This window comes from Cavia porcellus, unplaced genomic scaffold (assembly GCF_034190915.1).
Source record: "Cavia porcellus strain 051 isolate PalLab524CR breed Dunkin Hartley unplaced genomic scaffold, mCavPor4.1 scaffold_19, whole genome shotgun sequence".
Lineage (NCBI taxonomy): Eukaryota > Metazoa > Chordata > Mammalia > Rodentia > Caviidae > Cavia > Cavia porcellus.
The window spans coordinates 29,057,048-29,068,543 of record NW_026947502.1 but is presented as its reverse complement, the minus strand read 5'-3'; the positions used below and the strand labels follow the sequence as shown (position 1 = coordinate 29,068,543).

Below are 11,496 nucleotides of genomic sequence, written 5' to 3'. Positions count from 1 at the left end.
CTCAACAGTGAATTAAATTAATTGAAACATATCTCAGTAGTGAAAAAGGCAACTTCATAAAGGAACATAGAAAAAAGACTGTATCTTAGACGTTGGATGCCAAAATACATTTTATGGTTGGGAGGCTGGGTTTCATAGGTTTAAGGAGGTTATTGCAAAATGAGGGCTTCGCTGGGTAAGCAAGTTTGTGCCCTGTGAGAATGAGATTGGTGGACAGAGTGAGGCAGAGACTCGAAGTAAGTCTTATTAAATGATTTGTTTTGGATCAACAGTCTGCATTGCCAGATTTGCAGACGGTTATATCAGGTAATCTTCAGAGACCTAATAAGCATCCCGTAGACTCACTTATTGATTTATAGTCTTATCTTTTTCAGGCAAAGCTTTTCTAGGACAAACAGCCAACTGATGCAGACACAATGATTTCAGTTCTGAGTCACAATAGTGATACTGTGTTTGATAGAAGTGGTCATAGGCCTCAGTGTCATAAATCTTCATCCTAATTCCTCCAACAACCAAAACACAGCCTTTGAAGCTTCTTACTGTTCTTCTAAAAAAAGACCCAAATCTGCACATATTCTAAGATTTCCCATCAAAGCGAACTCCAACACTCATTTTTTTTGTCTTCTACTCCATTCTCCATGGGCCTCCTCCCCAGACTCTTTCTATACCCTTCTCTCTGGCTTCTTATAGTTCCCTCAATGTGTCATGCTTCCCTGAGACATAAGATATTTACAGGACTCTCCCTGAAAGTAAACAATATTGCATTTGGTCTATATATACATTCATGTGTACACGGACATGTACGCATACACACACAGTGCATTATGGCATAAAAACTACAAACAGCCCCACGTTAGTGATACAAAACTGAGGCACAACGAGGTTAAATAACTTGTCCATTATGAAAGCCCGATTGCAAAAAATGGATACACTAGAATTCAAACCCTAGCCTACCGCTCCAGAATCAACACACTATCACACTGTCCCAAACCTTATGTAGCCAGATGTGAAATCCCATGTCCTTGGCTAGTTTGTTATTTTCTCTGTGTCCTGGATTAAAAGCTCATACTGTGAGTTAGGATTATAGGGGATACTACTGTGAAGCCATTGAAATGGAGGAAGTGCTCTTTATGGGTCGGGAGGTGGAGGTGCGGGAGATAAAGGAGCAGTCCTTTGTTTACAGAGATTTTAAGAACAAAAACAAAACCAACTGAGAGTTGGCATAATTTTGCTCTGGCAAAACTAAATTTAGCTGGTGGTAAAATACACCTCTGTGTTGAGGCGCATGGTAGCCCTCACCCCTCACCCCTGGACAGACCACTTAGCACAAGCCACAGAAATCATCCCTAACACAGATTCCATCCGTGGCCTGGCAAAGGCCCTGGCCATTTGTTCATAAGATTGTTTCCATGCAGTCTGAGAAGCAGTATATTTAAGTCAGAACCAGTTAAGACTACCATCTTTTTCTATTTCAGCTCCACCTCTGCCATCCTCCCTATCACGGAGGGTAAGTGTTTGAGGGAGATGAGCACATGTTTGAGATCAAGTGAAAGTAAACTAAGGTCAGGATCCATTCTGTTGGTCTGATGGGTTTCTATGTCCTTTTTTCATGTCTATTTATTATTATCACTAATTTCCTTGGTATAAAAGAAGCTTCCAGAATACTGATTTATTTAGTGCTCTGTGACACCCAGTGTTAAAAGTGTGTGGTTGACAAGTTTTGAAATGTGCAGGGCCAGATATTAGTCTATGACAAATTTGTCCAAATTTCTCAGCTCACTTACTAAAAAAAATTTTTTTCTCAATGAGTTCATTATCGGTGTATTTCAAGTTTTTTATGCATTGATTTTGTATCTTGCTACATTCCTGAATCTGGTTATTCTAGAAGTGTTTGTTGAGTTATACACAGGGTCATGTCATCTGTTAATAATGACAATTATGGCTCTTTCTCTATTGTACATATCTTCCTTATTTCTTTCTTGCCTGATTTCTCTGGCTATTGTTTCAAGTTCTATGTTGAACAGAAATGATACTGGGCATCTTTCTCTTTTCCTGATTTTAGCAGAATAGCTTTCAGTTTTTTCCCATTTAATATGATGTTGGCCATTTGTTTGTCATAAATAGCTTTTATCAAATTCAGGTAAAGTCCTTCTACATCTATTTTTCAAGGATTTTTTTTATCATGAATGAATGTTGGATTGTGTCAAAAGCTTTTTCTGCACTTATTGATATGCTCATGTAGTTTTTTTTTTAATCTTTGCTTCTGTCTATGTTACACATTACACTTATTGATTTGTGTATGTTGAACCATCCTTGTATCCCTGAGATGAAACCTACTTGGTTAAGATGTATGATTCTTTTGATGACTTTATCCATTCTATTTGCCAATGTCTTCTTGGAGACTTTTGCATCTATGTCCATGAAGCAGATTGGATATAGTTTTCTTTTTTAGGTGGGTCTTGGTCTAGTCTGGGATAAAAGAGATCCTGGCTTCCAGAAATTAGTTTGGAATTATTCCTTCCCTTCAATTGCTTTGAAAAGGTTGAGAAGTAATGGTGATATAATGTCTTTAGGTTCTCACATAATTCAGCAGAGAATCTATCAAGTCCTGGACTTTTATCAATTGGTAGGGATTTTCTTTTATATTAGTGCCTCAATTTCATTGCCTTATTGTTGAATTGTTTATAATTCTTATTTCTTTTGTGTTGATTTTTAAATAATTCATGTGAGTCTAGGAATTTGTGTTTCTTCAAGATTTTCTAATTTACTGAAATATAAATTTTAATTATAGTTATTATCTTCCATTTTTTGATGGTGTTGATTGTGATTTTATCTTTTCTATTTCCAATTGCATTGAGGTGAATCTTTTCTTTTTTTTAGTATGTTGGATAACGATTTATGCATTTACAGTAACATCAAGAAAAATTAAATATGTAAGGATTAACATAACCAAGGAGTTAAAACAGCCCTATAACAAAACCTACAGTGTTATGACAAAAGGAGGTTAAAGAGGGTATCAAAAATTTGAAGCATATTCTCTGTTCCTAGATAAACAGAACCAATATTGTAAAAATTGCCATATTTCCAAGATTGGCACATAGATTTTTAAACAGTCCCAACCAAAATATCTACAGCATTCCTTACAGATCTAGATAAAAGGAATCTTAAAATTCATATGGACCTAGAAAAGTTTTACAGTTGCAAAAGCTATCCTGGGCAACAAAAAGAAGAGGCATCACAGTCCCAGACTTCAAGATCTATTACACAGTTACAGTGATAAAAGTGATATGACATGGCACAAAAACAGACATGTGAACCAATAGAACAGAATGGAGAATGCGTAGACAACCCCCAACCCTTTCAGTTACTTAACCTTTGACCAAGGTGTCAAGACATATTTTGGAGGAAAGAGACACTTCCTAACAAATGCTGGTAGGAAACTGGCTACCCATATGTAGCAGATTGAATGTAGACCCATATTTCTCTCTTTGTACTTAACTAAAATTATAATGGGTCAGAAATCTAAATGTCAAATCAGAATCACTTAATATAGTAGCAGAATAAGGAGATAAAATTCTCGAAGTCTTAGGTGTAGCCAATGACCTTCTGAACAGAACTCCAGTTGTACAAGACATAATGACAAGAATAATCAGATAGAATTATACCAAATTAGAAAGCTCCCACACAGCAGACAAAATGAAGCGAAAATGTATGGAATGAGAAAAAAAAATGACACATTTGCCAGTTATTCCTCAGAAAGAAGACTAATATCAGGAATACATTAAGAACTCAAAAACTTAGATCTCCTCCAAAATAAAAAGCTCAATTTAAAAATGGGCAACTGAAATGAATAGATATTTCTCAGAAGAAGAAGTATTGGTCAAAAAACATATGAAGACAGGTTCAACATCTTTAGTCAATAGAGAAACACAAATTAAAATAATAGTAAGATTTCATTTTATGCCAGAAAGAATGGCTGTCATCCCGAAATCAAATAAGAAACCTCAGTGTGGCTATGGTGAAACAGCAGCCCTTCTAAATGTTGATGATGACATAAGCTAGTGCAAATATTACTGAAATGAATTTGGAGAATTTCTCAAAAAGCTTGAATTAGAAATTCCATGATAACAATGACAATGAAAATAAGAAAAGGGGATCTAGAGACAGGGGGAGGGAGGTGGAAAGGGGAAGAAGAACAAAAAGATTCAAAATATATAAAGTACATGTGCCTACTCCCAAAGATGAATGTAACATTAGCTACTGCAAAAATACTGACACAGAAACAGAAACAAACCTGAAACAACTGAAAGTGGTTTCCCCAAATATGATAACAGCTTTTAAAGATTACATGATATTACAAATAAAGAACTATGAAGCTGAAAGTATTTTCATAAACTATCAAGAATAAAAAGATTGTCAACTATCAGGCAGAAAAGGCTCAATTATCCTTTTTCGGTAGCAAACATTCCAAATGGTTTAATAAAAATATAATAATACAAGCATATTGAAGAATGCAGGCAGTTGATTAATATGAATATTATATTATGATCTGGATTTGCACTATTCATAGTAACTGTCAATGTTGTATATTAAAGAATATATTTGGTCTTTGTTCCAAGTTCATACACAATTTCAATAAATCTTATATTTGGATAAAACAGAATATATTTGTTATGCTAATGAATTGACTAACATTACCTCCTACATGGCACTGGAAGGTGGTCACCAGAAACATCAAATATATAATTATAGAATTGAGACTTTAGTCCCGTGACATACCAGGAGAGGGAAGGAGGCTAGAGTTGAATCTTGTAGCCAATGATTCAGTCAATAATGAGACCACAGTAAAATCTCTGGACACCAAGACTCACTGCAACTTCTGTTTGGAGAACACATGTAGCAGAATGAGTATGCCCAGCCTCTCATTCTGATGGCTTCAGAAGCTCTGTGTGTTTCCTGTCCTTTATAATAAAATTATAATCATACTATAGTGTTTCTGAGTGACTTGTTCCAGCAATTATTAGGCATGGTGGGATCATGGAAACTCACAAATTTGTAGCCAGTGAGTGAGAAGTATGGGTGGCTTTGGATCAAACTTGCAGCTGGCATCTGAGTGGCAAGGTCTGGGGACACTGAGGCATTAACCGATGGGATCAGACACTAAGTGTGGATGGTTAGAGTCAGAATTGCATTGTTACCCATTCAGTTGGCTTTGGACAATTTGGTGTTTTAGAGTAGTAGATTTTTTTATCTTCAAAATTGTAATTACAAAAAAAGTAAATAAATTAGGGGCTGGGGATTTAGCTCAGCAGCATAAGCACTTGTCTTGCAAGCATGCAAGAGTTCGATCCCTGGTACTAGTAAAAAAAAAAAAAAAAGTAAATAAACAAATCTTAAGTTAGAGTGCAAAATTAAAGCATCTTACTGTTTTAAAGATGCAATAGCAAGGAAGTATAACCACATCTACATTTTAAATATTTGTATGGTAAGTAAATGCTATTTTAAAACATTTTTAATAGAAAAGCTGACTTGCAGAAGATCAAAAGAATCAGTGTTTAATACCAACTTCAAGTATAAACGACTAAAAACCTTCCCTCTTTCCTTCTGTTTCTGCTTCAGCTCTGTATCTACTGCTCCTTGCCTTTCGGAGAAAACATTGTATTGCAAGGCTGCTATTTTTGGAAGAGGACAAAGGTCAAGACCTTCCTTATTGTGACCTCTTTCCAGACAAGTCTGAGTGGAAGGAAAACCAACCTTCCAGAAATTCCCTGGTTGTGTGGTGGAATTTAGCAAAATCAGTCTTGAGCAGGAAGCCAAATTCTTCTCTTTCTTAAGCAGGAATATCTGCATAATAAACGTCACATTCCTTATATGTGTGCCCAAGCAACATTTTTTCTCTACTTTTTTCCAAATCACCTCAATATGAGGAAGTTTGTAAGTTGGTCTCCCTCTCATTATCTTTATAATATGGCTCCTCAAATGCTTTCTGCTTGGCTTTATCTTGTGTATCATTATGTGCAACTGATTCCCTTATGGCAGCAGATAATCCCTCTACTTCATTTACCACCTGGGGGAAACTGTCTGCCAAACAAGATTAGTATTCTTCATGTGCTGTCCGATCAAACATATCTTCCAAAGTATCATTCATCTTTCTTTCTCTGTTTGGACTTTTTTCTCCTTTTTGCTCTTGTTTATTCACCTTTAAAAGCACTGACCAAGGTGCAGTCCATTGCTGCTGTCTCTCCCCCTAATCCTGATTGGCAGCCACCCTTGGTATCTATTACACTAATATCCATTTTATACTGAGAAAGGTCTGCTCCTGGATTTATGCTCCACGGAACATTTTCAAGGGATGCATCTTGGTTGTTATTAAGCTTTGTTTTGGCAATTCTGCAGGGATTTATTGAACTGATGCAAGTTTAAATCCTCTCTGGATTGACCTGGTTCTTACTTTTATTGACTCATTAGAACTAGCACCCTTCATATCATCAAAATGATTCTGTCTCCAAACTTTCATGAGGATGTAGAGGAATTTTGAAGATGGAATTTCCTCCTTTTATAGGCAATAGTGTTATATTATATGAAAGAGATTTGTACAAAGACTGGTGGATGCAGTCCTGTAAACAGGACTCGGTCAGGGACTCTCTGGGTACCAGGCAGCCCCTATCCAAGGCCTTATGGCCTAAGGAAGAGCCTTTTGGAATGGATTTTAAAGCTTTATAAGAGTCATTTGCTTGAAACTGTTTCTAGGAGTCTTACTTCCTTGGCTTTTCTCTTGATGCTGAAAAGCTGAAAACTGATAAGATAGATCTAGAGGTTTGCACATTCTCTACTCCTAGAAAATTGACCATTCATTGGAAAAGGGAAAGAATTTTCTTTATTAAAGGAGGAATGGGGCAACTTGCTTCATGTTCACTTTCTTCCTCAGTTTTCTTCCTTTTGGATGTTCTGTCTCTCAGTGATTTCAGGGACACTATGTGTTTATCAGCCACAGTATCTTTAGTGCAATCAGCAATATTCTTTTAAGAACCTGCTTACTACAAATGACTGCTAATGGCCTTGTTCAGTTCAAACCCAAGCCTATGAGTGTGAAGAGGGCACTGTCTTCAGGTTTTAATCTCGTTTTCTCTGATCTAGAAGTAGAAGTGCTGCTGAAAGGTGCTGTTTTGAGATGGTTTTGCTTCCCAGTATCTAAAAGAGAAGGAGACAAACTTGCATTCAAACTGAAACCAGTTTCACACTAGACGTAGGTACAAACACAGGACATAAAAACACAAGAGATGACACCCAAGTAGTCAATTCTTCTTGAGTTAGAGTCTTTGAAGTAGAATGTGAAAACCTTAAAGTATCTCTAATATTTCTCATGGATTCCTCAAAAAGCTGTTTCTTGTGTTCTCCTTCTGGAGAGTAATAGAGTTCATCACCAAGAGGGCTCACAGGGCCTTGAAATTCAGATTCCTTTTTAACCATGCATTTCAGCAATGATTGTAGCCAAAAGACAAGATGACTTATCAGTGGGACAATTGAGTGTTTCATGTATTTTAGTGTGTGGAGCTTCACTTGGATCACAAGTGTCAGTGACTAGAATCTCCTTTTCTTTTGGAGATCTTTCATTTAAAATGAAAGATCAGGAAAGATGTGGGATGGTGAGAGTTTATGTCAAGTAGCTGTTATTTATTTACTTAAGTGTATTAAGGGGATGGATAACATCTGATAAGAGAATGTCTCTTGCTTTTGTTTCATACTATTATGACATAGAAGGTATGCAAATCTTCTTTCAAGCATTATTAATTAGATATGCTAAGTGACAATCAATAAAATGCCTCACTAATACAGGTTGCTCATATCAAACATAGAATAGAGCTGGAGGGTGAGCGTGGACATGTTCTCTGTAAAACAGCCCTATATGGAATATAGATTGGGGCTTATGTCAAAGCCTGAAAACATCTCCCAGGGATGATTGCTGGCTCTTTGGGCCCAAATATTTTCATTTGATAGATGATTACTCACTTGTTGTCTGACTTTGATTAAAATTACCTCTATGACTAAATGACATCAGATAATCTTGAAATCTGAACTATGAATAAATGTCTGGGGGATATTGGTGGAGGGCTCTGATGAAGGTCATAGCCAGAAGAGTTTGACAATAAGAGAAGCATTCTATGCAGAATGAGGCTACCAAGGAGATGCAAAGAATTGCTCATTGCATTCAAAAGTGAGTGGACCTTCTTTCCTTTGGAACTACCTGATTCTATTGCCAGTTCCAGCTCCACAAGCTGGTTTCTATTGTGTTTGTAAGACAGCACTGAAGATTTTTCAAACAAATACATTTGCTGGGCTGAGCTGCAAGCTGTTTGTTTGTGCACTTGGCCTTTTACTGGCACATGGGTAGTAGCTGATGGCCTGCCCATATGGCCTGGCAAAAGAGCATTGAAAACTGTCCTATCAAAGGGAAGTCACATCAGTAGTTTGCATGGAGAAATTGAATTAAAGTGTGTCAATGACTGTCAGAAGGTTCCCATCCCAGACTTTGAAGATGACTTGTTTGATAAGTAGATTTCCCAGTGTGCTCACCTGAAGTGGCTGCCTACCTGGGTCTGGAAGATGAGCGCACATGCATGGGAGGGGGGAGTATCTCAGAGAAGGAATAAACTCAACTGTATTGCCCTTGCACCCTTGGAAGCACAAAAATATGAATGAATGAATATTCTGTCTGCCAACAAGAGAGAAAGAGGCTGCAAACAGCTGTTGGGCAGACTCCCAAGGAAAGCCCTGGCATACCCCAAGTACATTCCACAGACTAGTGCCTGTAGCCCTGATGCACATGGAGGAAGAGAACTAAAATCAGTCCAAACAGAAGCAGACACATACTGTGGATTGATTTTTGCTTTTCTAATAGCAGATGCAAATACACAAAGTATTAAGAGAACCAGGACCAGAGAGGTTGAACTAATTTAGAGCCTGAGTTACATTTCTTCAGAATAAGGAACATGCTTTCATCATCAGAATACTTGGTTTGGAATAGTTGATTAAAACCTTGGTCATTTAAAATGAGGGCTGGGACATGTGCTGACCCAAGGATCAGGCTCCTACATTTTATTAAGTGTGTGTGCATTCTGTATGTGTGATTCATTGTGGCATACTTGTTTACTCTAGGTAAATATTTCACTCACAATATTGTATTTATATTTTTATGTACACTATAGAAGTTCTTTTGCCAGTTTGAAAGAAGACCTTATACATCTGAATTGATCCTTATTGGATAGAGTTAGTCTGTATTTATCTCCAGTTTTTGGTATTGATTTTCAGGGCAGTGTCAGCAAAATGTTTTGGACAACAGCAACTTTGCATTCTTAAGTTAATGATAATGGAAATTCAATGAATGGTGAAAAGGTGCCCGGGCCATGCAATATCTACCTGCACTGTATCAGGTAATTTCCACAGTTGCTCCTTGACAGATGAAATGTGTAATTTTACAGCTGATAAGCTGTCTGTGGTCACACTGTGAGATATTTTCAGATAGTCTGGCACTGTGTGTTCTGTTTTTTAGTACATTCTCCTTTTCAAGGAAAGAGAAGCTATAATGAGCCCTGGAATTTGTCTCACAGTGTCTGTGTGTGTGTTGAATCCAGGACCTCCACACTGAGTTGCGTCTGAGATCTTTTTAACTTTTATTTGAGACAGAATCTTTCTATATTGTTATGTTGCCCAGTGTAAGTTCAAACTTGTGTTCTTCCTGTCTCAGCTTCGCAGAGTACTGAGATTATATACCCAACTATTCTGCTTTTTACAAAAGATTCTGAGGAAGCCCAGGAAGAGAAGTAAGTGACCCCAGCTCCACACTGGGAGTGAAGCCAACATGTAGATGGTGAGCTTGCTCCAAGCACTGTTTCTTTCTGCAACAGGTCTAGTCACTTCCAGAAGTCATATTAAACCCTGACACCCTCTCTCACCCTTTCCTAGTGCCACCCTGACCTCAGTCTCCTCCCAACCCACATCTCCTTTGGAAGAGCAGACTTCCCACATCCTGAGCCCCTGTAACTCTTCCACTTATCTATCACTGGGGACACCCCATGGCAAGTGTGTCAGGAATCCTAGGATACCTGTCCTTTTTTTAAACTTGTACTTTAGAGAAATTACACCTATTTGCTGTATTGTGGCAAGAGTTTGCTGTTGTTTAGTTTGTTTACTCTGAAGAGGAAAAAAGAAAGCCTTTCTGATTCAGCTAAATTCCCTGGAGGGAGGACAGCAAACAGAGAAGCTGTTTTTCTGGGTGATCTTTCCCAGTTTGGCCTTTGGAATGGGATTTCAGAATTCAGAGGTAGGAAGAAAACACTGCCTCATTAAAACTTGGGTCTTTTTGATTCATTAATCATCTCACCCTAATACTCTCTGATAAGTCTGTTCATTGCTATTAATCACCAGATCGTGGGAGGGAGCTGCCGGCTGTTGTCACTTTCCTTTTAACCCCTCATCTGCCCACACCCAGCACCTGGAATAGAACCTGGGAGCAGAAGGTGAAGGTTTTTTGCAAGACAGCAGTGGGTGGTTTGTCCTGTGGGCCTTGAATGCTGAGCATTTTTCTCTGTTAAGGATATGGACCTTTGCATAATTAAAACTATGCAACAGTCACTTATCACAAGGTACCTGTCAAGCAGATCTCATGAGAATGTGCTAATCATTATATTTCCTCCCTCTGTGTTCAGTGCTTCCCACTTTGCATAGGGGAAAGTCAGATGTGGCATACCTGGAGTTACATCTCTGGTACAGGCTGAGTCAGGATGGGAGGTCAAGGGTGCTGCTCCCAGAAACTCTGGCCAATCAAGGAGCCCATGGCCCCTCTGCTCCCCTCTTTCTGTTCTTCAGTAGGCTAATGGATAGGATGGAAAGAATGTGGGTTTCAGTGGGAGCCAGAACTGAATTTAAAATATTGTTCTACCCCTTGTTGGTTGACCCTCATGTATACAATGAAGACAATGATACATTTCATGTGCAGTCTTGGGGCAACACAAGAAATGGAGGAAGTGCCTTGGATAGTATCTGGCTTTACTTCCCCTGGAGGTGAAATAGGCATTTTTCTCCTAGAAAAAAAAAGATCTAACAAGTTTCTCTATATTAGGCAACCACATTCTAGTACCCAAACACTTTCTCCAGCTCCTCTGTAGGAGTTTCAATGTAACTTACCCAGTGCACATCAAGCCCAGGGCCTTTACACAATTCATACTGCCACAGGGAACAGTCTGCTTTCCATTTGCATTCCCCAGCACTTGGCAAGCTTCTCTTCTTTCTCCATACCCATTTCAACTCTACTCTGCCAAGAGGTCCTTTCTGATTTAGTTGCTTTTCAGACTTGAAGAAGAAGGAAGCTGATCAACATAAAAACCACCAAAGCTAACACCTGGACTAGCCCATCTACCCCTCCCAGAAACTTCTCTAATGAACTGCCCTGCAGGAATGAGTCTGAATGTTCTTGAATCAATGGAAGCTAATGAGATG

The 11,496-nt window shown here is 38.2% G+C and overlaps 1 pseudogene; it reads right to left on the bottom strand.

Annotated features, from left to right (window-relative positions):
- Positions 1 to 4,382: 4,382 nt before the first annotated feature.
- On the bottom strand, positions 4,383 to 10,026 carry LOC100721348 (DNA endonuclease RBBP8-like; annotated as a pseudogene).
- Between the last annotated feature and the right edge of the window lie 1,470 nt (positions 10,027 to 11,496).